General features: G+C 37.0%; 3 non-coding genes across 3 annotated transcripts; all 3 read left to right on the plus strand.

Moving 5' to 3' along the window:
• Positions 1-1738: 1738 nt before the first annotated feature.
• On the plus strand, positions 1739-1845 carry LOC148121892 (U6 spliceosomal RNA). Its single transcript, XR_015738225.1, has one exon. It is a non-coding gene; the product is annotated as a U6 spliceosomal RNA (small nuclear RNA).
• Positions 1846-2963: 1118 nt separating this feature from the next.
• On the plus strand, positions 2964-3070 carry LOC148121893 (U6 spliceosomal RNA). The gene has a single exon (XR_015738226.1). It is a non-coding gene; the product is annotated as a U6 spliceosomal RNA (small nuclear RNA).
• A 1118-nt stretch (positions 3071-4188) lies between these two features.
• LOC148121894 (U6 spliceosomal RNA) lies at positions 4189-4295 on the plus strand. The gene has a single exon (XR_015738227.1). It is a non-coding gene; the product is annotated as a U6 spliceosomal RNA (small nuclear RNA).
• Positions 4296-25694: the final 21399 nt, after the last annotated feature.

A 25694-nucleotide genomic window follows, 5' to 3' on the forward strand; every position in this document is an offset into this window, starting at 1 on the left:
AGACACCAAGACTTGACTCCATTTGAAGGAAATGGCTCCATTTGAAGGAAGCCAAGAAATGGCTCCATTTGAAGGAAGAGATAGGCAGGCGCCAATGCAAGAATTCCTCCAACAACCTGAAAGGCAACATGCCATCACCAGAATCCAGGGATCACAAAACAAGAAGAATTGAACACCCTACTCCAGAAGAAATCGACATTGACCGGAACATTATGAAAATAATAGAGGAACTTAAACAGGAAGTGGAAAAACCGTCATAAAGAAATAGAGATGACAAACAAAAAGGTAAACAAAATGAATAAATCTCTCAAAGATTCCCAAGAAAAACAAGAAAAAGCAATCAAACAGGTAAAACACAAACTAAGGGAAGGCTGGATATGGTAAATCTGGGTAAACGAACAGAAACTACTGAGACAAGTAATACCAACAGAATACAAGAGATAAAAGAAAGAATCTCAAACACTGAAGATACTATAGAGGAAATAAACTCACTGATTAAAGAAAAAAACAAATCCAACAAATTCTTAACACAACAAATTCAGGAAATCTGGGACACCGTGAAATAACCAGACCTAAGAATAATAGGTGTAAAAGAAGATTTACAGCTCAAAGGTCCAGAAAATATATTCAACAAAATTATAGAAGAAAACTTTCCCAACCTAAAGAAGGATATTCCTATGAAGGTACAAGTAGCATACAGAACACCAAATAGACTGGATCAAAAAAAAGCCTCCCCTCATCATATAATAATCAAAACACAAAACATACAGAATGAAGAACAAATATTAAGATCTGCAAAGGAAAAAGGTCAAGTAACATATAAAGGGAAGCCTATAAGAATTATACCCTACTTCTCAATGGAAACCATGAAAGCCAGGTCTTGGATAGATGTGCTGCAGACACTAAGAGACCATGGATGCAAGCCCAGACTACTATACCCAGTAAAGATTTCATTCACCATTGATTGAGAAAACAAGATATTCCAGGACAAAAACAGATTTAAACAATACGTTGCCACAAATCCAGTCTTACATAAAATACTAGAAGGAAAATCACAAACCAAGGAAGTCCACAACACCCATAATAACACAAGCATCTGGCAACCCTTCACCAGCATAGCTCAAAGAAAAGACACACACAAACTCTATCACCAGTAAAATAACTGGAGTTAACAACCACTGGTCATTAGTATCACTTAATATCAATGGACTCAATTCACCTATAAAAAGGCACAGGTTAAGAGAATAGATACGAAATCAGGACCCAACATTCTGCTGCCTACAAGAAACACACCTCAAACTCAAAGACAGACACTACCTCAGAGTAAAGGATTGGGAAAAGGCTTTCTAATCAAATGAACCAAAGAAACAACTGGGTATGGCTTTACTAATATTTAACAAAATTTATTTCAAACTAAAATTAATCAGAAGTGATGGAGATGGACACTTTATACTCATAACAGGAACAATTCATCAGGAGGAAGTCTCTTTCCTGAATATCTATGCCCCTAATATAAAAGTGCCCACACATATAAAAGAAACATTACTAGAACTCAAATCATAATCAAACCACACACTCTAATAATAGGAGATTTCAACACTCCACTCTCACCAATAGATAGGTAAATCAGACAGAAACTTAACAGAGAAATAAGAGAACTATCAGATGTAATGAACCAAATGGACCTAACAAATATCTATAGAACATTCTACCCAAACAGAAAAGAATATATCTTCTTGTGCTCGCTTCGGCAGCACATATACTAAAATTGGAATGATACAGAGAAGATTAGCATGGCCCCTGAGCAAGGATGACACGCAAATTTGTGAAGCGTTCCATATTTTTAATATATTCAACAAAATTATAGAAGAAAACTTTCCCAACCTAAAGAAGGATATTCCTATGAAGGTACAAGTAGCATACAGAACACCAAATAGACTGGATCAAAAAAAAGCCTCCCCTCATCATATAATAATCAAAACACAAAACATACAGAATGAAGAACAAATATTAAGATCTGCAAAGGAAAAAGGTCAAGTAACATATAAAGGGAAGCCTATAAGAATTATACCCTACTTCTCAATGGAAACCATGAAAGCCAGGTCTTGGATAGATGTGCTGCAGACACTAAGAGACCATGGATGCAAGCCCAGACTACTATACCCAGTAAAGATTTCATTCACCATTGATTGAGAAAACAAGATATTCCAGGACAAAAACAGATTTAAACAATACGTTGCCACAAATCCAGTCTTACATAAAATACTAGAAGGAAAATCACAAACCAAGGAAGTCCACAACACCCATAATAACACAAGCATCTGGCAACCCTTCACCAGCATAGCTCAAAGAAAAGACACACACAAACTCTATCACCAGTAAAATAACTGGAGTTAACAACCACTGGTCATTAGTATCACTTAATATCAATGGACTCAATTCACCTATAAAAAGGCACAGGTTAAGAGAATAGATACGAAATCAGGACCCAACATTCTGCTGCCTACAAGAAACACACCTCAAACTCAAAGACAGACACTACCTCAGAGTAAAGGATTGGGAAAAGGCTTTCTAATCAAATGAACCAAAGAAACAACTGGGTATGGCTTTACTAATATTTAACAAAATTTATTTCAAACTAAAATTAATCAGAAGTGATGGAGATGGACACTTTATACTCATAACAGGAACAATTCATCAGGAGGAAGTCTCTTTCCTGAGTATCTATGCCCCTAACATAAAAGTGCCCACACATATAAAAGAAACATTACTAGAACTCAAATCATAATCAAACCACACACTCTAATAATAGGAGATTTCAACACTCCACTCTCACCAATAGATAGGTAAATCAGACAGAAACTTAACAGAGAAATAAGAGAACTATCAGATGTAATGAACCAAATGGACCTAACAAATATCTATAGAACATTCTACCCAAACAGAAAAGAATATATCTTCTTGTGCTCGCTTCGGCAGCACATATACTAAAATTGGAATGATACAGAGAAGATTAGCATGGCCCCTGAGCAAGGATGACACGCAAATTTGTGAAGCGTTCCATATTTTTAATATATTCAACAAAATTATAGAAGAAAACTTTCCCAACCTAAAGAAGGATATTCCTATGAAGGTACAAGTAGCATACAGAACACCAAATAGACTGGATCAAAAAAAAGCCTCCCCTCATCATATAATAATCAAAACACAAAACATACAGAATGAAGAACAAATATTAAGATCTGCAAAGGAAAAAGGTCAAGTAACATATAAAGGGAAGCCTATAAGAATTATACCCTACTTCTCAATGGAAACCATGAAAGCCAGGTCTTGGATAGATGTGCTGCAGACACTAAGAGACCATGGATGCAAGCCCAGACTACTATACCCAGTAAAGATTTCATTCACCATTGATTGAGAAAACAAGATATTCCAGGACAAAAACAGATTTAAACAATACGTTGCCACAAATCCAGTCTTACATAAAATACTAGAAGGAAAATCACAAACCAAGGAAGTCCACAACACCCATAATAACACAAGCATCTGGCAACCCTTCACCAGCATAGCTCAAAGAAAAGACACACACAAACTCTATCACCAGTAAAATAACTGGAGTTAACAACCACTGGTCATTAGTATCACTTAATATCAATGGACTCAATTCACCTATAAAAAGGCACAGGTTAAGAGAATAGATACGAAATCAGGACCCAACATTCTGCTGCCTACAAGAAACACACCTCAAACTCAAAGACAGACACTACCTCAGAGTAAAGGATTGGGAAAAGGCTTTCTAATCAAATGAACCAAAGAAACAACTGGGTATGGCTTTACTAATATTTAACAAAATTTATTTCAAACTAAAATTAATCAGAAGTGATGGAGATGGACACTTTATACTCATAACAGGAACAATTCATCAGGAGGAAGTCTCTTTCCTGAATATCTATGCCCCTAATATAAAAGTGCCCACACATATAAAAGAAACATTACTAGAACTCAAATCATAATCAAACCACACACTCTAATAATAGGAGATTTCAACACTCCACTCTCACCAATAGATAGGTAAATCAGACAGAAACTTAACAGAGAAATAAGAGAACTATCAGATGTGATGAACCAAATGGACCTAACAAATATCTATAGAACATTCTACCCAAACAGAAAAGAATATATCTTCTTGTGCTCGCTTCGGCAGCACATATACTAAAATTGGAATGATACAGAGAAGATTAGCATGGCCCCTGAGCAAGGATGACACGCAAATTTGTGAAGCGTTCCATATTTTTAATATATTCAACAAAATTATAGAAGAAAACTTTCCCAACTTTAAGAATGATATTCCTATGAAGGTTCAAGAAGCATACAGAACACCGAATAGACTTGATCAAAAAAAAAAGCCTCCCCTCATCATATAATAATCAAAACACAAAACATATAGATTAAAGAAAGAATATTAAGAGCTGCAAAGGAAAAAGGTCAAGTAACTTATAAAGGTAAACCGATCAGACTTACACCAGACTTCTCTATGGAAACCATGAAAGCCAGAAGGTCCTGGATAGAGGTACTACAGAAACTAAGAGACCATGGATGCAAACCCAGACTACTATACCCAGCCAAGCTATCATTCACTGTCAATGGAGAAAACAAAATATTCCAGGATAAGAACAAATTTAAACAATTCGTAGCCACAAACCCAGCCTTACAGAAAGTAATAGAAGGAAAATCGCAACCCAAGGAATCCAACATCGCCAACACTGCCTACCATAACTCAGACATCTAGCGACCCTTCACGAGCCTAACTCAAAGAAGGGACACATACAAACACTATTAAACAAACAAACAAAAAATCATAATAACCGGAGTCAACAACCACTGGTCATTAATATCACTTAATATTAATGGACTCAATTCACCTATAAAAAGGCACAGACTAAGAGATTGGATACGAAAACAGGATCCAACATTCTGCTGTTTACAAGAAACACACCTCAACCACAAAGACAGACATCTACTCAGAGTAAAGGGTTGGGAAAAGGTTTTTCAAGCAAACGGACCTAAGAAACAAGCAGGTGTAGCCATTCTAATTTCCAACAAAATTGACTTCAAACTAAAATCAATCAGAAGAGATGGAGATGGACATTTTATACTCATAACAGGAACAATTCATCAGGAGGAAGTCTCAATCCTGAATATCTATGTCCCTAATATAAAGTCTCCTACTTATGTAAAAGAAACACTTCTAGAATTCAAGGCAGTCATCAATCCACAGACACTAATAGTAGGAGACTTCAACACTCCTCTCTCACCAATGGACAGGTCAACCAGACAGAAACCCAGCAGAGAATTAAGAGAATTATTAGAGGTATTGAATCAAATGGACTAAACAGACATCTATAGAACATTCCACCCAAATAGGAAAGAATATACCTTCTTCTCTGCAGCTCATGGAACCTTCTCGAAAATTGACCACATACTCGGGAACAAAGCAAACTTCCACAGATACAAAAAAGTATTAGTAACCACCTGTGTCTTGTCAGACCACCATGGATTAAAGTTAGAATTCAACAACAGTGCTACCCCCAGAATGCCAACAAATTCATGGAAGTTGAACAGTCAACTACTGAACCATCCCTGGTTCAAGGAAGAAATAAAGAAAGAAATGAAAGTCTTCCTTGAATTCAATGAAAACAAAGACACAACATACCCAAACCTATGGGACACTGTAAAAGCAGTGCTAAGAGAAAAGGTCATCGCACTAAATGGACATGTAAAGAAAACGGAGAAAGCACACATTAGAGACTTAACACACCTGAAAGCTCTAGAAAAAAAAAAGAAGCAGATTCACCCAGAGGAGTATAAGACTGGAAATAGTCAAATTGAGAGCTGAAATCAACAAAATAGAAACACAGAAAACAATCCAAAGAATCAACGAAACAAAAAAGCTGTTTCTGAAGAAAATCAACAAGATTGACAAACCCCTATCCAAACTAATCAAAGGGCAGAGAGAGAACATGCAAATTAACAAGATCAGAAATGAAAAGGGGGACATATCCACAGACACAGAGGAAATTCAGAGAATCATTATATCTTACTACAAAAGCCTGTATGCCGCAAAATTGGAAAATGTGAAAGAAATGGACACTTTTTTTTGATAAGTACCATATACCAAAATTAAATCAAGACCAGGTGAACAGTTTACATAAACCTGTAACTCGCAAGGAGTTAGAAGCTGTCATCAGAAACCTCCCAACCAAAAAAAGCACTGGTCCAGATGGTCTCAATGCAGAATTCTACCAGAACTTCCAAGAGGAGCTAATACCTATCCTCCTTAATGTGTTTCACAAAATAGAAACAGAAGAGTCATTGCCAAACTCCTTTTATGAAGCTACAGTCACCTGATACCAAAACCACACAAAGACTTAACCAAGAAAGAGAATTACAGACCAATCTCACTAATGAACATCGATGCAAAAATTATCAATAAAATACTGGCAAATAGAATCCAAGAACTCATCCAAAAAATTATACATTATAACCAAGTAGGCTTCATCCCAGAGAGGCAGGGACAGTTCATTATACGCAAATCTATCAATGTAATCCATCATATAAATAAACTGAAGAAAAAAAAACATATGATCATTTCATTAGATGCTAAAAAAGCATTTGACAAAATTCAACACCCCTTTATGATAAAGGTCTTGGAGAAATTAGGGACACAAAGTTCATTCCTAAATATAATAAAAGCAACATACAGCAAGCCAAAAGCTAACATCAAATTGAATGGAGAGAAACTCAAAACCATCCCACTAAAATCATGAACAAGACAAGGATGTCCACTCTCTCCATACCTCTTCAACATAGTGCTTGAAGTTCTAGCAATAGCAATAAGACAACATAAGGGGATCAAAGGGATTCGAATTGGAAAGGAAGGAGTCAAACTTTCATTATTTGCAGATGATATGATGGTGTACATAAGCGACCCTAAAAACTCTACCAAAGAACTCCTCCAGCTGATAAACACCTTTAGCAATGCGGCAGGATACAAGATCAATGTCAAAAAATCAGTTGCCCTCCTATACACAAAGAACAAAGAAGCAGAGAGGGAAATCAGAAAAACATCACCTTTCACGATAACCACAAATAGTATAAAGTATATTGGGGTAACTCTAATCAAGGAAGTGAAAGATCTATTTGACAAGAAGTTTAAGTTTTTGAAGAAAGAAATTGAAGAGGATACCAGAAAATGGAAGAATCTCCCTTGTTCTTGAATTGGGAGGATCAATGTAGTAAAAATGGCAATTCTACTAAAAGTACTCTATAGATTCAATGCAATCCCCATCAAAATCCCAAAAAAATTCTTCACAGACCTTGAGAGAACACTAATCAAGTTTATATGGCAAAACAAAAAACCCAGGATAGCCCAAACAATCCTATGCAATAAAAGTACTTCCAGAGGCATTACCATCCCTGACTTCAAACTCTATGACAGCTACAGTAATGAAAACAGCTTGGTATTGGCACAAAAACAGGGATATTGATTAATGGAATGGAATCAAAGACCCAGATCTTAATCTACAAACCTATGAACACCTGATTTTTGACAAAGGAGCTAAAACTATACAATGGAAGAAAGAAAGCATCTTTAACAAATGGTGCTGGTATAACTGGATGTCAACCTGTAGAAGAATGAAAGCAGATCCATTTCTATCACCATGCACAAAACTCAAGTACAAATGGATTAAAGACCTCAATATTAATCTGACCACACTGAATCTGATAGAAGAGAAATTGGGAAGTAGTCTACAACACATGGGCACAGGAGACGTCTTCCTATGTAGAACCCCAGTAGCACCGACAATAAGAGCAACAATTAATAAATAGGACCTCCTGAAACTGAGAAACTTCTGTAAAACAAAGGACACTGTCATTAAGACTAAAAGGCAGCCTACTGACAGGGAGAAGATCTTCACCAACCACACATCAGACAAAGGTCTGATCTCCAAAATATATAAAGAACTCAAGAAACTAGACTTTAAAAAGCTAATTAACCCAATTAAAAAATGGTGCACTGAACTGAACAGAGAATTCTCAACAGAAGAAGTTTGAATGGCCAAAAGACACTTAAGGTCATGCTCAACCTCCTTAGTGTTCAGAGAAATGCAAATCAAAACAACTCTGAGATACCATCTTACAACTGTGAAAATGGCTAAAATCAAAAACACCAATGATAGGCTATTCTGGAGAGGATGTGGAGTCAGGGGAACACTCATCCAGTGTTGGTGGGAATGCAAACTTGTGCAACCACTTTGGAAATCAGTGTGGTGGCTCCTCAGGACCCAGCAATTCCATTCTTGGGGAATATACCCAAGAGATGCCCAATCATATTACAAAAGCATTTGTTCAGTTATGTTTATAGCAGCACTATTTGTAATAGCCAGAACTTGTTAACAACCTAGGTGCCCCTCAATAGAAGAATGGTTAAAGAAGGTGTGGAACATATACACATTAGAGTTCTACTCAGCGGTAAAAAAAAATGGCATCTTGAATTTTGCATGCAAATGGATGGAAATAGAAAGCGCTTTACTGAGTGAGGCAACCCAGACCCAAAAAGAAGAATATGGTATGTACTCACTCATAAGTGGATTCTAGCCATAAATAAAGGACATTGAGCCTATAATTCGTGATCCTAGAGAAGCTAAATAAGAAGGTGAACCTAAAGAAAAACATAGAGTTGTCCTCTTGGATATTGGAAGTTGACAAAATTGCTATGCAGGGATTTGGAGCACGGGGGTAGGGGTTATGTATGGATAAGGGGATATGGGTAGAGAGAAGGGAGAAGGGGAGGATGGGGAGAGCTTGAGGGCATGGGATGATTGGGATGAAAGAGGGGTGGATGTGGGAGCAGGGAAGTATATATCTTAATTCAGAGAGCCGTTTTAGGGTTGGCAAGAGACTTGACTCTAGAGGGGTTCCCAGGTGTCCAAGGAAATGTCCCCATCTTGTTCCTTCAGCAGCAGAGGAAAGGGTGTCTGAACTGGCCTTGTCCAATAGCCACACTGATGAATATCTTGCATCTTACCATAGAACCTTCATCTGGTGATGGATGGAGATAGAGACAGACACCCACATTGGAGCACTGGACTGAGCTCCCAAGTTCCTAATGAGGAGCAGAAGGAGGGAGAACATGAGCAAGAAAGTCAGGACCGCGAAGGGTGTGTTCACCCACTGAGATGGTGGGACAGATCTAATGGGAGATCACCAAGTCCAGTTGCAATGGGACTGAAGGAGCATGTGATCCAGCCGAACTCTCTGAATGTGGCTAATGGTGGAGGCTGACTGAGAAGCCAAGGACAGTGGCTCTGAGCTTTGATTCTACTGCATGAACAGGCTTTGTGGGAGCCTTGTCTGTTTGGATGCTCACCTTTCTGGACCTGGGGGAAACTGGGAGGACCTTGACTTCCTATAGGGTAGGGAACCCTGACTGCTCTATGGCCTGAAGAATTAGGGGGAGAAGAAGTGGGGGGAGGGGAGGGGAGGGAATTGGGAGGAGGGGAAAAGGTGGAAATTTTTAATAAAAAAATTTAAAAAATAAGAAAAAATGCTTTAGGAAAAACAGTCAGAGATGATCAAAACCTTCACTATATTTTCTTCTGCATTATTTAGTTTCAATGTCTTATAAGTAAGAAATACCGTGTACATTAACAGATTTTTTTACAGCAATTCATAGGACACACAAAAAAAAATTGTTCCTGCAATTGCAATACATAGAAAATGCACAGTCAGACCCAAGAAACAGAGTCATATCTCTACTTACATTTCCTAAATAAATAAAAGAATCATTTGAAGTCCATATCTTGTAAGTGTCACTTCTAGCAAGGGTTGAACATGTAAGTGTCTCACTTTGGTCTCATGCTTATTCTATGACTAAATCATTTTGAACCACACTCTCAGACTGTCCTATACAGTTCAAGTCAGAAGCGAAGACAGAAAGGAGATAATTTTCTAAAAGTTTAGAGATCACATTCAAGGAGCAGGAAAAAGCTAAACTTGTGTCTTGGAAAGTTGAGTCCACACCTTTTGAAAGTTTTTTGTTCAATTATTTTTTAAATGCATACATGTATACAAAACATGTTGGTTATGGGGCTGGAGAAATGGCTAGAGGTTAATGGCATTGACTGCTCTTCCAGAGGTTCTAGTTCAATTACCATCAACCACATGGGCTCACAGTCATCTATGATGAGATCTGGTGCTCTTCTGGAATGCAGGCATAGATGCAGACAGAACACTCTATACACGATAAATAAATATTAAAAAATTTTGGTTATACTCACCTCACCCCCTTTGTCCAACTTTCCTCTGTCCCTCAGTCACAACACAGTTTCCTCTCAACTTTTTGTCCTCCTTTATTCTTAAAAAGCCCACTCCTCTATGCAAAAACATCAATTTATGACAAAAGAGGACTTGGATTTGGAAGAGAACAAGAAGAGGTATATGGTTAAGTCTTAGGACAGGAAGGGGAAATGGGAATAAGGTAATCATATTGTAATCTCATATATAAAAGAAAACATTTTTAAAATAACCCATGTAGTATAATTAGTGCTAGCCATATATGAATAGTAGTGGGATCATCCAATGGGTCAGAAGAATGACTATTTCCCCAAGGAAAAGTGATTATCTCTTCCTTTTCAGCCATCACCTTTCAATAGCTCCTCATCTGGGTGCAGGACTTCTTGATTCTCTCCTCCTTCCATGATGGGAGTTTTCTCTACCTCGGCTTTGTGCAGGTCATCTGTGATTGTGGCATGTGGCCACAATTACTTTGAGTTTGTGTTTAGAACAGCCATATCTAGAAGACAACCCATCATGAAGTTTTTCTTATGGCTCTTACATTCTTTCCACCCCATCTTCAGAGGAGCTCCTCATGCCTTGGAGGAGGGGATTGATATTTATGTCTCACCTGGATTAAGAACTCCCACTCATTTCCTGTTAAAACTTTAAATTTTATAAGTTTCCATATTAACCACTACACACTTCAGTAAGATACTTCACGGATCGAGGGTCAGAGTAGAACAAATCTATGGATACACATATAAATATGTAGAAGGTAGTTGGACAACACAACTCTTTGTCACAACATCATCAGTATATTCTTCCCTAGGACCTTTTATTCCCTAGTCATGGGTTTTCACAATATTGTTAGTTAACCCTCAATAGTTAAGGACCACGGTGTGGGAATCCACAGGAGAAGTCTTAGTCTCTTGTGCAGCATATGTAAGCACATCTCAGGCAGATCCTGGGTTCGATCTATGCAGAAAATAACCAACATTAACCTGAGACAAAAATTAATATGTTAATTTTCATAAAGATGGGAAAGATTGTTTTTTATACCCTTATGGAAAGATTTCCTCTTGAAGCACATAGTCTTGTTGTAATATTTAACTTCCTTCCACATAATAAATATTTAATACATCCCCATATTATATAGAGAGAAACAATAGATTACTCCCAACAACGTAAAGGCCAAGACTAGAGAAACACTTCTAAAGTCAAACAATTCCATCATCTGAAGTCCAGGAAACAGTGTAGGAGAAAGGGCAGAAAGACTGAAATATCTGGGGCACCTTGGCATTTGCTCTGTGATTGTATCACTTAGTAATATCAGAAGCTATACCCATACAGTCTCAACAACATGACTATACAAACATGAACAACAATATACGTGCTGAAGTTGGCCAAGAAGGCCCACAGCAAGGTTTCAGCTCTACACAAAAAACACAGGTAAAAAAATGAATGCCAAAAAATGGGAGAAATCGTCTTCTCCAGGGAAGCATATAGTATTTAGTTATTCACTACCAAATGATCAATCTTGGAAACATACACAAAAGTAGAATTATACAGATATTATAAAGTAGCAGGTCATATTCAGTGCTATATATTTATGTGCATGAAATAACAATTGCTTTAAAAGAAGAGGTCATTAGTTTAGAAAAGAATAAGATGAGTATAAGGGATGATTTGGAGGGCAGAAAGGAAAGAGAAATCATGTAGTTATAATCTCAAAAAATATTTTTTTAAAACTGGAGTAGCAGGTAACACAAAGATAGAACAAAGCATATTTAAGCATAGAATGAATCACAATGTGGTTATGGCTGATAGGAAGCAGTAGGCATACAGACTATTACAGGACAAGTCAGGTGAGAGAGGAAGAGAAGTATAGTTGTCTTTAAAGCTACTCCCCACATACTGAGAGCCCTGATAAAATGTAGTGTCTAGAAGAAGCATTTAGAGGTTAGTTTGTATGAAACAAAGAATGTTGAGAGGTGTAGTCTCTTCCAAAGAAGAGACAAGAAATGTGTGGGAGAGTCAAAACCACTCCATATATAAGACTGAATCAATATCTATTTTTGCTGTGTTTTTCTTCAACAACCAAATGCAGGACAACGAATTTGTAACTGAATGAGAAAGTACTTTTAAATTATTTAAGTACAGCTTGTTTTTAAAATATAATCTAACATTTTTATTCTAGAATATTACATCTCCTTTCCCCATATATGTAAACAAATATAAAAGCCCCAGAAAGTATAACTGCAGTTTATGTAAATTAGTAATCAAATTTCAACGAAATACATAAAGTTAATTCTCAGTAGAATAAGCCAGCATTCAGTAAGGTTGTGGCGAGCTATTGCATGTGACTGTAAAAAGCAATATCAAAGAGTGGATCTTATTTTATGACCTTTCTAGCAAACCAGAGGATTATCCCTCATATTATGAATGAGAGGAGTCTTATTATTTTACTCTGTAGTCTTGGCACCCAGTAGATGTGCAGTAATGCATAAGTAATTGTGCTCCACTTAGATCTTACTTCCTGTGAATGCATTTTTAGCTGCTTACATTTTAGAAATGAGCAAATGCCTCCTGGTGGCAAATTGCAGCTTGCATTGCAATTGTGGCTTCTACTTCCCAGACATCACAAGGTGCAAAGGCAATTTCAAAATTACCCTTGAAGCCTCACTTCTTCCGTGGTGTTTCCATATTACTGTGAAAGGAAGGTTGAAGTCCAAGGAAGATGCTGGTTTACTGATGAGATAAATCTGACCTTGCAACAGTGAAGCTAAAATCATGCTCCTAAGTTAACCTTACAAACTTTATAAAACAAGACAATAAATGCTCCAACATACTGAATAGATCCCTCAGAATCATTTGTAGATACTGAGCAGTTACACACAAAATCGTGTGGATGCTTTCAGTTTAATATCCCCCTGTTTATTTGAAAGGATTTGAACTTGAATTATGAGATGCTTCCTGCTATGTCTATACAATAATTTGAGGTGTACAGAGAGTATTATTGGTACAAGGAAAAACTGAAAGAGCAAGAAAACAGTGTACTGTAGTAGAGTGTGTAATAAACCTCTAGTATTTCTTTTTCACGATGTCCTCATTTCTGAGTTTTAATCCTTGCCTCCTGTTGTTTGTTTACTTGATATAATAGGATATATCATATTAAAACTCCTAACAAAACCGCAGAGTAAACAAAGAAACATTTCAGAATCTGGTCACAAAGACACTGAGGAGTATTGCCATGAATATTCTTGTGAAAATAAAATAGATATGTCTGTTCTATAATTATATTTGTCTACAAATGAGACTTTAATGATTGTCAGAAAGCATTTTTGAAAGAGTTTTCAATCCCTCAACATTAGATAACAATTATAACTAGGTAATTGGTTCTGAATATATTGATTCAAATCTTGCTATTGATGTGAACATATTTAAACATGATGACAATTACACTTTAACTAATAAGGGTAATGTTCTTATTAGTCTTTGAATGAACATGTACCATTAACTGCATGTAGTCAGTAGTTATTTTCAATTTGCGAATTCTGCACATTAATAGCAGGCTTTCTTGAAGAGTAGATACATTCTCTGTCCTTACTATGTAAATTAAAATGGTAAAATTGGATTACTAACAGTTAGTCCCCTAGGATAATGTATGTCTTATGGCTATATGGTGAGTGTGAATGGTCAAATATCAGCTATGTGAATGGTGTTAACACTTAGCGCCTCCCCCACACACACAAACACATGCATTTGGTAGAGGCAGAGACAGGTTGGGGTATAAATTGGCATGATCTCTTACTACTGGAACCTTAACAAATATGTAGAGAGCTGCCAATGCATTTGAAGGGCTATCTTTGAGCCACTATCTGTATGAAATATTAATCAGTCATACACATGCTACCTAACCCTGGAAATAGGCAATAGAAGATGTCCCTCATTGGAAAGCAATAAATAGCACAGGAATTAGCATGGGAAGCAACATGCCAAAAATATAAAATTCACTGAAACTGTGTTAAGGATGGATTTAAATATGAGCATGATGTATCCTGGAGTTAAGTGGATCTTGAAATAGAATATTTTGTTAATGTTAACATGGCTAGTAGGAAGACTATCAACCTATGTTTTTGTGCATACATAAAAGTAGTCCAAACTTTTAGGAAGAAATCCATGAGAAGCTGCTGAATTAGAGAATACGAGTAGACAAGAACAGACAAAGGTATCTGTTGGGTTTGCCTGATGAAAGCTATTGCTGTCTAGAACAGGGTTTGACTAGCTGCTATTCACAGACTAAATCTGTCCAATTGACTGTTTGTAAAGAACTTCCGTGGACTGTAGCCATGCTTGTTCCTTTTATATCTCGTATATAGTTGCTTTCAAACTGTAGAGACAACATCAAGGATGTGCAAAAGCAGCTAGATAGCTTCCTAAGTTTAACATATTTGCAAACTAGCCTTTTATGAAAGTTTATTAGCCTTCTGCTGGATCTTGCAGATGGCATTGACTCATTCTACAGAGTTACTACAGTCTGTGGAAATTGAGGCAATAAATCACTGTAATGACATTGTACTCTAAATATTTTAAATTTATTTTTAGATATTAAATGGTAATATGCATAAGTGTTTTGGTAGCATGTATATGTGTACCATGTATGTGCTGTGACCTTGGAGGTCAGAGGAGGATATCAGATCTCCCGGAACCATATATACTGTCCATTAACTGTCATGGAAGTGTTAGGAATCAAACCATGGCCTCTACATGAGGACCCAGCCCCCTAGGGTAGAAATATTTGATAGGGTCCCTCTTTGAATATTTCCAAGCCATGACCAATTTAGAACATAATATTTCTTGTAGACAAGACAGCTGTGACTGTGTTTCAACATAGAGTAAACTTATAACATCACAAGATTCATAAGATTTTTTGTGAGATTTTGATAATTTTATTGTTTGTCTCTTAAGTATGAATTTTATATAAGACACCATTGTGTTACAAAATTAAAATGTAGGACACCCCTGCAAGAACTTGTCATTATAAGAGTAATAAAAATCTCTCCTCCTTCTCAATTTATAATAGATTCTTATAATATAAGAGAAAAGTGTGTGAAGTCATTAATAACCATTATTTCTGGAGGAATGAGGTTTGATGCTACCACATAAAAAAGAAGCTTATAAGGTTTTCTACCCTCTTCACTTGAGGAAAATGAAGAATATAGACAGTATCAAAGGATATGATCTGATATGGAGATTATAAACAGACCCAAGGCAAAAACAGCAGTACTTTTTCAGCATTATTTTTCAGAGTTCAAAACACTTACTTCACCTTCTTATCTAGCTTCTCTAGGATCACAAATTATAGACCCAAAGACCTTTAACTATGGCTAGAATCCACTTATGAGTAGTACATACCATATTCCTCTTTTTGGGTCTCGGTTACCTCACTCAGTAAAGCGTTTTCTATTTCCATCCATTTGCATGCAAAATTCAAGATGTCATTGTTCTTTACCGCTGAGTAAAACTCTAATGTATATATGTTCCACACCTTCTTTAACCATTTTTCTATTGAGGGGCACCTAGGTTGTTTCCAGGTTCTGGCTATTACAAATAGTGCAGCTATGAACATAGTTGAGCAAATACTTTTGTAGTATGATAGGGCATCTCTTGGGTATATTCCCAAGAGTGGAATTGCTGGGTCCTGAGGGAGGTTGATTCCCAGTTTCCTGAGAAACCGCCACACTGATTTCCACAGTGGCTGCACAAGTTTGCATTCCCACCAACAATGGATGAGTGTTCCCCTCATTCCACATCCTCTCCAGCATAGGCTATCATTGGTGTTTTTGATTTTAGCTATTCTGACAGGTGTAAGATGGTATCTCAAAGTGGTTTTGATTTGCATTTCCCTGATCGCTAAGGAGGTTGAGCATGACCTTAAGTGTCTTCTGGCCATTCGAAGTTCATCTGTTGTGAATTCTCTGTTCAGATCAGTACCCCATTTTTTTAATTGGGTTAATTAGAGTTTTAGTGTGTAGTTTCTTGAGTTCTTTGTATATTCTGGAGATCAGACCTTTGTCTGATGAGGGGTTGGTGAAGATCTTCTCCCAGTCAGAAGGTAGCCTTTTTGTCTTACTGACAGTGTCCTGTGCTTTACAGAAGCTTCTCAGTTTCAGCAGGTCCCATTTATTCATTGTTTCTCTTATTGTCTGTGCTACTGGGGTCCTACTTAGGAAGTGGCCTCCTGTGCCTATATCTTGTAGACTACTTCCCACTTTCTCTTCTATCAGGTTAAAAGTGGACAGATTGATGTTGATGTCTTTAATCCATTTGGACTTGAGTTTTGTGCATGGTGATAGATATGGATCTATTTTCATTCTTCTACAGGTTGACATCCAGTTATGCCCAGCACCATTTGTTAAAGACGCTTTCCTTCTTCCATTGTATACCTTTAGCTCCCTTGTCGAAAATTAGGTGTTCATAGATTTGAGGGTTAGTATCCGGGTCTTCTATTCAGTTCCATAGGTCGACTTCTCTGTTCTTATGCCAATACCAAGCTGTTTTCAATACTGTAGCTCTGTAATAGAGTTTGAAGTCGAACTGGCCTTGGCCCATAATCATACTGATGAATATTTTGCTTATCACCATAGATCCTTCATCTGGCAATAGATGGAGATAGAGACGGGGACCCACGTTGGAACACTGGACTTAACTCCCTAGGTCCAACCGAGAAGCAGAAGGAAGAAGAACGTGAGCAGGGAGGGCAAGATCAGAGGGAACCTTCATCCGGCGATGGATGGCGATGCAGACGGAGACCCACATTGGAGCACCGGACTGAGCCCCCCAAGGTCCAAAGGAGGAGCAGAAGGAGGAAGAACATGAAAAAGGAAATCAGAACTGCAAGGGGAGTGATCACCCACTGATACAAGGCGACTGATCTAATGAGAGTTCACCAAGGCCAGTTGACTGGGACTGAAGGAGCGCTTGATCCAACCAGATTCTCTGGAGGAGGCTGGATTCTCTGAATGTGGCTGGGCCGAAGTCTTTCTAAAAAGCCATTGACAATGACTCTGGGACTTGTTTCCTCTTCATATTCTGGATTTTTGGGGATCCAGTCTGATTGGATACTCACCTTCCAGGTCCTGGAGGGAGCAGGGAGGACCTTGAACTACCCACAGGGCAGGAAACCCGGACTGCTCTTAGGGATGGAGAGGGAAGAGGAGAGGGAGTGGGGGGAGTGGGAGGGTGTTGGGAGGAGGGGCGAAAATGAAAACTTTTACATTTTAATAAACTTTAAAAAAAATAAAAAATAAAAGAAAGAAAAAAATAAAAAAAAGAAAAAAGAAAAACACTAACTCCACAGTATTTCCAGTTGTGCTATGGTTATGACATCAGAGGATGTGATATGTCAGCGGTCCATATGCCTAAAAGGAGAATGTAGATTTTATGCATGATTTCAGAAATAAGCATTTACTTATGTTGAAGGTGGTATACTAAAATGACTTTGAAGCAATGGAAGTTTATCACTACCTCATTGAATAGGAAGACATTCAGTTTGTTATGAGGCACTTACTAAGTTTGTTTCCTAAAAGCCAATACCTAAAAACTGAGAATTGATGGGGAAGGCAAAAAAAAAAAAAACAAAACAAAACAGGTTTATTCAAGACCCAGAACAATGGGTTGGGGGAGTAAGCATTCTCTGCCATAAAAAAAATAGTATCTTAAGAAACTAAAGTAAAAACAAGCAAACAAACAAAAGCAACAAGAAAATTGTTTATCAGAGATATAGAATATGAAGTCTCCACAGTGTTTGGGGTGGGGGAATCACTATTATCCAACCCAATGTCTATACTATTTCTTTACCTCAAATCTAGTTACAATATTACATTGATTAGATAGGATAGACACCTAGGGGAAAATCAAATGCTACTACTGTTCGGTTAAAGGTGCATAGCAATAAAAAGACTCCTGATGGCATTCTGCCATATTCATAGATCAGTGTCTTGCTCAGGCATCATCAGAAACGCTTGCTCCCGCAACAGATGGGAACAAATACAGAGACCTACATCCAAAAAACGTGGAGAGAGAAAGAAGCTTTAGAAGACTCAACCATAAATGGAATGTCTCCATCAAATCCCTCCCCCCAGGGATCAGAGAAGGGCAGCATGAATAAAGCCAAAGATCATGAGATGCCACATTTGTCCCAAAGGATTGGCAAGTAGATAGCAGAGTAGCAAGAGCAGAGGTAGAAGCAGTGTTGAGGTAGGAGGTGGGGAAGGTACTAGACTGAGGATGGAAAATTTCAAATGAAAATCTCAGTCCATTCGGATCTGTTGTACTACAGGATAGCTAAAGTGAATGTAATATATTATATTATTGAGAAATACAAATTATGAAGCACTCTCACTTATTAAAATTAATTGTTTATAATAAAAATGACAAAGATATGGAGCCAATCATCCTGTAGATACCTCTAGACCCTTAAACACAGGAAGTCAAATCAGAAGAATGATCAAGGCCAATCTGAGATCCAAGCTAGACTTTGTCTGAAGAAAAATATCTAATAAAGTAATGGATTTGTGGATTAGTTTATCCACTTGCAAAATATTTCTTATTTCTGTGTTACACAAGATAATTATAATTAATTTCTTTCATAAATTCAAAAATTAAAGATGCAATTATTGTTCTTCAAGCATATTTTAGAGTCCGATTAAGCCTCTCAGTTCTGTAATCTTCCTTGAGTTACTTTCAAAGAACTGATACATATCCACTGTCTTTGTGAAATATATTCCAATATCTCTCACTCTTTACTACTTTTTCTTCCCTCCTCCTCTGCATCTCTTCAAATAACAGTGTGTTCTAGGAATTAGAATTAGAAGAAAATGAAATGATTATTTCTCTTAGTTCATTTGTTTGTCTTGTTCTGTCTAATAAAGTTGACAAGAGAGAACACTAAATTCTATTAAGTTCTTGTTTGAAATTTCTGAGAGGAGGTAGTCAGCAGTAGATGTTTTCTTGGAATATTCAATGGGGTACATCAAGTTCAGGAGACTGTATCCAGGCCTTCTGGGGTCAAGAACTATGACAGTGTTAAAAGGAAAAAAAAGAATTCAAAGTATTTGGTTAAAACACCAAGAAAGTCTTTTCTGAACAGTGGCACATTATTTCCTCTAAATTGCAACAAAAGATTTAAAGCAGGCTAATTTACAAATAATAAAGGATTATTTGAATCAGAGTTCTAGAAACCTTGAGGGTTAATCTTAATGGTCAACTTCATTATATTTAAAGCATTTTTGTGAAATAGATAAGTAATATTTCTTGGTACTACTGTCATTTTCTTTCTAGAGAGGATTAATGATGGGGAAAAGACCCAAACTGACTTATAGAGAGGACAATTGTGTAGGCTGAGGAACCAAACCAGACACAAGAGAGCCTGTTAACAGAACTCTCTCTTTCTCTCTCTCTCTCTCTCTCTCTCTCTCTCTCTCTCTCTCTTTCCCTCTCCCTCCCCCTCTCCCTCTCTCTTTCATTCTCGTTCTTGCTGTTCTGTTTTGTGTGTGTGTGTGTGTGTCATTCCTGAAGTGAAATGATGTAATGTTGTGAAGTCTTTGAAATGATGAACCAAAATACACCTTTCTCTCATATTTTGACTCAGTGATAAGGAAAGAAACTAATATCAGCTTAAACATTGAGGGTTAATGCCTGACAATGGCCAACTTGCTGTAGAGTCCCAAGGCAGCATAGCATACCACATGCCAGTAAAGGGAGACTATGCATGCATATATTACTTTCCGACCTTCTACTTCCTTCTTATAAAGTCATTGACTTTCAATAACATGAACTTTACCCTAATGATCTTGTTTAATCAGAAACATTTGTCAAAGTTAAATACTATAGTCAAACTAAATTTCCAATATCTCAGTACTGTTGAAGTATACCATTAGTTAGCAGTTCCAGAGGATTCACTCAAACAATAGCAGGGTCTACTTCAGTGTTATTTTCCCATTAGCATAAGAGAGAGGAGAAAGGCAGAGAAAAAGAGAGACTGAGAGATTGAAATTAGTTCCTAATATGTCAAGCAAAAGGAAGGAACAGGATTTACAGACATGAAGCATGATTGAGGCTCAGTGGATAGATAAGAGGGTACTCCAAAGCAAAATTGGGGACATAATTGCTAGAAAAACTCCAATATGTTCAAATATTGAGGTTGATAAATGAGAAATTAAGTCAGATCAAAAGTAGTTAATTTTCTAAATAAATTTTAAAATATTTTTATTTTCTTTTAAATTGTGTGTGTGTGTGTGTGTGTGTGTGTGTGTGTGTGTGTTTGGGTGCTGCAGGAGTATCTTCTGCTGCTTCAGCCAATAGTCGCTGAAATATCAGCCCACTGGGGCGTGGTATATTTCTCTTTTAAAAAGAGCCACAGAGCTCGGCTCGGGCCTCTTGGTTCCAGCGTTTGGTCCCGGCTCCTGCTCACAGCTCCTGCTCCAGCGACTAGGCTCCCTTCCTGACAGTTTATGGTGTATGTAAATTTTACCCCCCAAAATAAATAACCCCTTAAAACATAACTGGTGTGGGATTGATTTGCCGTTATTTGGTGCCCCACATATTCTGTCAATCATGTTTTAAATAAAACGCTGATTGGCCAGGCAGGAGGTATAGGCGGGAAAACCAGACAGGAAATAGAAATGATGCAAGGATAGCAGGAGAATTCTGGGGAGGAAGAAGTTAATTTCTCCCACTCCTGCTCAGATCACGGAAGCAGAAGGATATGAGCTGCTCCACTGAAAAAGGTACTGAGCCACATGGCTAAAATAGAACAGAAAAATGGGTTAATCAAGATGTGAAAGTTAGCCAGTAAGAAGCCTGACCTAATGGGCCAATCAGCATTATAACTTACAGACTTACAGAGATTTCAGTGTGATTTTTTTTTTTATTGGGACTAAACAGCTATGGGGAACAGAGCAGGACAAGAACCCCAACAAGCAGGCCCAGCCATCTCATGTTACATTTGGGGAATTTTGTATTTGTAGTAGCATTTCACTTGTATGCTTTACAGAATTTACAGAACTGGCAGCCATAATGCACACCTTTAATCCCAGTAGTCACACCAGTTTGCCATAGAAACCAGGCGGTAATGGTAGACACCTTTAATCCTAGAAGTAGAGAGGATTATAAAATGGGAGCAGACAGCTGTCAGACACAGTCTCATTCTGAGATTCCTGGAGGCAGAATCAACATTTTGGACTAAGGTTGAGGCAGGAGCCAGTGGCTGACTGCTTTGCTTTTTTGATCATCAGGTTAAATCCCAATTTCAGTCTCTGAATTTTCTTCAGGTATTTGCATGTGATGTCAAAAGAGGGTCTCGGAGTCCCTAGAGTTAGAATTATAGGCAGTTGTGATTTGCCAGACATGGATGCTGGAACTGAAATTGGTCATCTACATGAAAATTAGGTACTCTTTTGGAGGGGGATTGGATTTTTGTTGGTTTGTTTTTGTTTTTTTTTTTTTTTTTGAGTCAAAGTTTCTCTGCATAACTTTAGTGACTGTCCTGAAATTAACTCTTATAGATCAGACTGGATTCAAACTCACAGAGGATTAAAGGCAGTCACCACTACTGCCTGGCGAAAGGTAGAGACTCTTAATGGCTGAACCATATCTCCAGCCTTAAATGTAGGCGCTTGTACTAAATAGATTGTTTTTCTTACTTTCTCTGCTGTTATGATAATGAATACACTGACAAAGGGTTGTAGTGATGGATCTCAGTGTGAGAACACTTAGTACTTTTGCAGAATAGGAAGAGACTCCATTCTCAGGATACACACACTTGTTTATAACCACCTGAGACTCCAGTTCCAGGGATCTATGCCCTCTTCTGACCTCTGCTCAAACTGTATGTGCCAGGTTCACATATATACACCCAAATCATACAAATATATACAAATCAAATAAAACAAATGAATGTTTTTAAAAATATAATAAAAAGCAGGTTAAATGGGTTTGTTTCAGCATAAATTTGAGGGTATGTGCATCATGGAAGGGAGGTCATGGAGCAGGAGCTTGGAACATCTTGTCTGTTGATCTGCATACAGAAAGAAATAAAGCAAGATGAAGACTGGTGCCCAATCTGATTTTTCCTTTTTATTCAGTCTAAGACTCTAGCGCATAAGATTCATCTTCTCAGTGAATGTGAGTTTCTTCCCACCTCAGTTAACCAATCCATAAAACCCTTCACAGTAACGCATGAAGGTAAACCTAATCTTTATCATCCTTCACGAGTCTTCCCAAGTGCTTGTCTCCTGGGTGGCTATAAATCTTGTGAAGTGTAAAGCTAATATTAACTGTAACACCTACCCTGAAAAATCCTCACTAAAATTATTCTAGGTGAATCCAAAGCCAGGCATAAATTAAGACATTTTTAAAGTGGAAATTTAGTTGAAAAAAGGAATATTTGTTAAGAATGCTCATGAAATATTTTCCAGAGACACAAAGAAGCTTAGAATTATAGACAAGGAAAGACCTAGAAGGCAGATTTTAGCTTGTGCTCATACCTAAAGTGATGAACATTTATGTATTCTGAAACTTTTTCCCGCATTTGACCTAAGGGAAAGGATGACATGCCATTTAGCAAAGTCTTTTTGAGATGCTGGGCACACATAACTGCATAACTGCTCAGGACAAGGTCCTCTACATAAGCACACATGTGCACAGGTTGCTAAACATGTGCTCCTCTCATTATGAAAAGCAGAATATAAAATGCCACCTAACTCTGCTATCCAGATCTGTTAAAACTGAGGATCATAACAACAATAAAATATGTAATAGCAAGTAAATATTCTGTTATTCTTGCATTTCTACTCTCTAAGCTCAATAGTGAGGAGACTCCATTTTATCCATGGTAGCAACAAGTCCTATGCATACTTTGTTTTAATTGCAGGCTGTTCCCTTACTTTTTATTTTAATGACCAGAGGACTACATACGTGACTTGGTTAAAGAAATCAATGAATACTGTCTTTGAAAGACATCCTGAGGCTCAATTTTAAGACTGTACAGACAATGCCAATACATAAAAGGTGGGAGTTGTGGCTCAGAGATGACGATATGGGTGACACTAAATCATAAACCGTAAGTCTTTCAGGTCCCTTCCTTGAATTCGTTCTAGAAACTAAGATCAGCTTGGCAATCACTCAGGAAAGACAACAAGCAAAAGATGGGTTGAAAATCTTCTGAGACAAGCACATCATAAAATCCCTTCTGGTTTCATTCCTTAGGATCATTTAATGTACTAATGTTGAAGCAAGAACAAATGACTTTCATTGTTTCACGTAAACATTCACCAGTAGAAATGACTGAAGTTGGTTTTGTTTCCTTAACGTCTGGGAGGCTTGCTCAATAAATTGCAAACTGTTGTGTAAAAATGCATATATAATTATTTTTTTCCAATTACTTATCTTTTGTTAGCCAAATCAAATCTGATCACAGAGAAAAATGATGGTAACATAGTTGAGACAAATCGAAATTATAAAAGCAACAGACAATGAGTTAATGACAGACTATTAACAAGAGAATGTAATTGAATGATTTGAAGAGCTGCAAACCTCTTTTAAGAGATGATGGTCCTATGCACAGCACAATCATATTACACACTTCGAAGAGTAGACTATAATCTAAAAATGCACAGGAAACAGCAGGGAAAGATGCTATCTTCCTTAAAGAAGGGGTCAACAACTTCCAATCTGTCTAAATATACTCAAAGCACTAAGTAAATTATTTTCTGTTTTAGTGAGGAAACCAACATTACCTGACTTGAAAATTCTTGCTAGTTTTACTGAGTTCTTATTCTACACTAAACACAGTATAGATTGTGATGCCACAAACAATATTCACTATGTAACCTCAGCAATCCTGAAAAAGGTATTATCATTCCATATTTTGAGGTACATCACAATGCCATAGTAATGACAAAAATATGGTACTTGCCCCCAAACAGGCATGTAGACCAATGGAATGGAATTGAGGATTAAAACATGACTACACATAACTCTTTCAACTTAATATTTGGAAAGGATGACAAAAACATACATTGTGGAAAAGAAAGCATCTTTACCAAAAGATATTGGGAAAATTGAATGTTCATATATAGAAGAATGATACTAGATTTAAATCTACCACTTTGAATATTTTTAATGCTGAATTCTAAACAATTTTATTATATGTTCTGCCATGTTTATATAACTTCCCCTACATATTTTTCAATTTGCTCAAGCTTCAATATTGAATAGTTAATATACAATAGAGTTCTTGATTCACCTTCCAAATGATTAGTCAAAACTCAGGTCTAGTTATTTAACTAAAGACCCTGGAGTGGTCAAGCAGTGCTTTCCTCAAAGAAAAGAGTGCCATTCTTCCATTTTAAAGACTTCATTTCCATAAACATTGGAACATTCTTTAGCTAGAGTTTCTTATATAGTGGAGGTTAAAAACAAATTCAAAATACCCAATCAAGCCTAGCAACTGTAGCATATATGCAGCATGTCGACACTATGAGACAAAAGTCTTTGATTTTGCAAGATCTTTACAAAATAGAATAAGAAATATAAATCTCACAGAGAACTAAAAACAAAGCTTATCCTAAGGGATTTGTTTAGAAAGTAAGCCAGAACGAGTTCAAGTCTCAAGAAGTAACATGAAATCAACTGCCACAAGAGGTAGACACTCTTTGTACTTAAATCCAACATTAGTTTAGTTTTCTAGAGTCAGGACAATAGTCTTTATCATAAAAAAATGTATTTGCAACACCAAATAAATGACAAAATAATTTAAAATTTTGAGTGAGCAACTCAGACAGCACAAAATAAAATGCTAAACGGACTATAAATGCAAATATCATCTTCTGAGCTGTTGTAAGAAAGGGTTTAACACTTAGAAAATGAGAGATTAAACAAATGTTCTGAGTTTTTTTTTATAAAATCAAGATAGAAAAGATGCCATTAGAGAAAATTGCAATCTGCTGATAAGAAGCCATTTCAGCAAAACTATAGACAATCAAGAATTTGGGTGGATTTTGTAGAAAGTATATAATAATTCCTATAATCAAGCTGAGTTCAGCTGCAGTACATAATGAAAAGTTTGCCTCAACCACACTAAATGAAATTGCTAGAAAGATCTCAGGAACCAGTGGAGTCATAGAACTAGGTTCATCACCAAGCCATGACATAAGGGGGAAAAAAAAGAGGGTGAGAGGAAGAAACCTGACATTGATAAACCAATTGCCAGCTAAGGAAAATACTTGATAGAATTACTTGGAGCTATGATGTAGGTTTCATAAAATATTATTTTACACATTTAGGGTTTAATT

This window comes from Myodes glareolus, chromosome 6 (assembly GCF_982192425.1).
Source record: "Myodes glareolus chromosome 6, mMyoGla1.1, whole genome shotgun sequence".
In the NCBI taxonomy this organism is placed as follows: Eukaryota; Metazoa; Chordata; class Mammalia; order Rodentia; family Cricetidae; genus Myodes; species Myodes glareolus.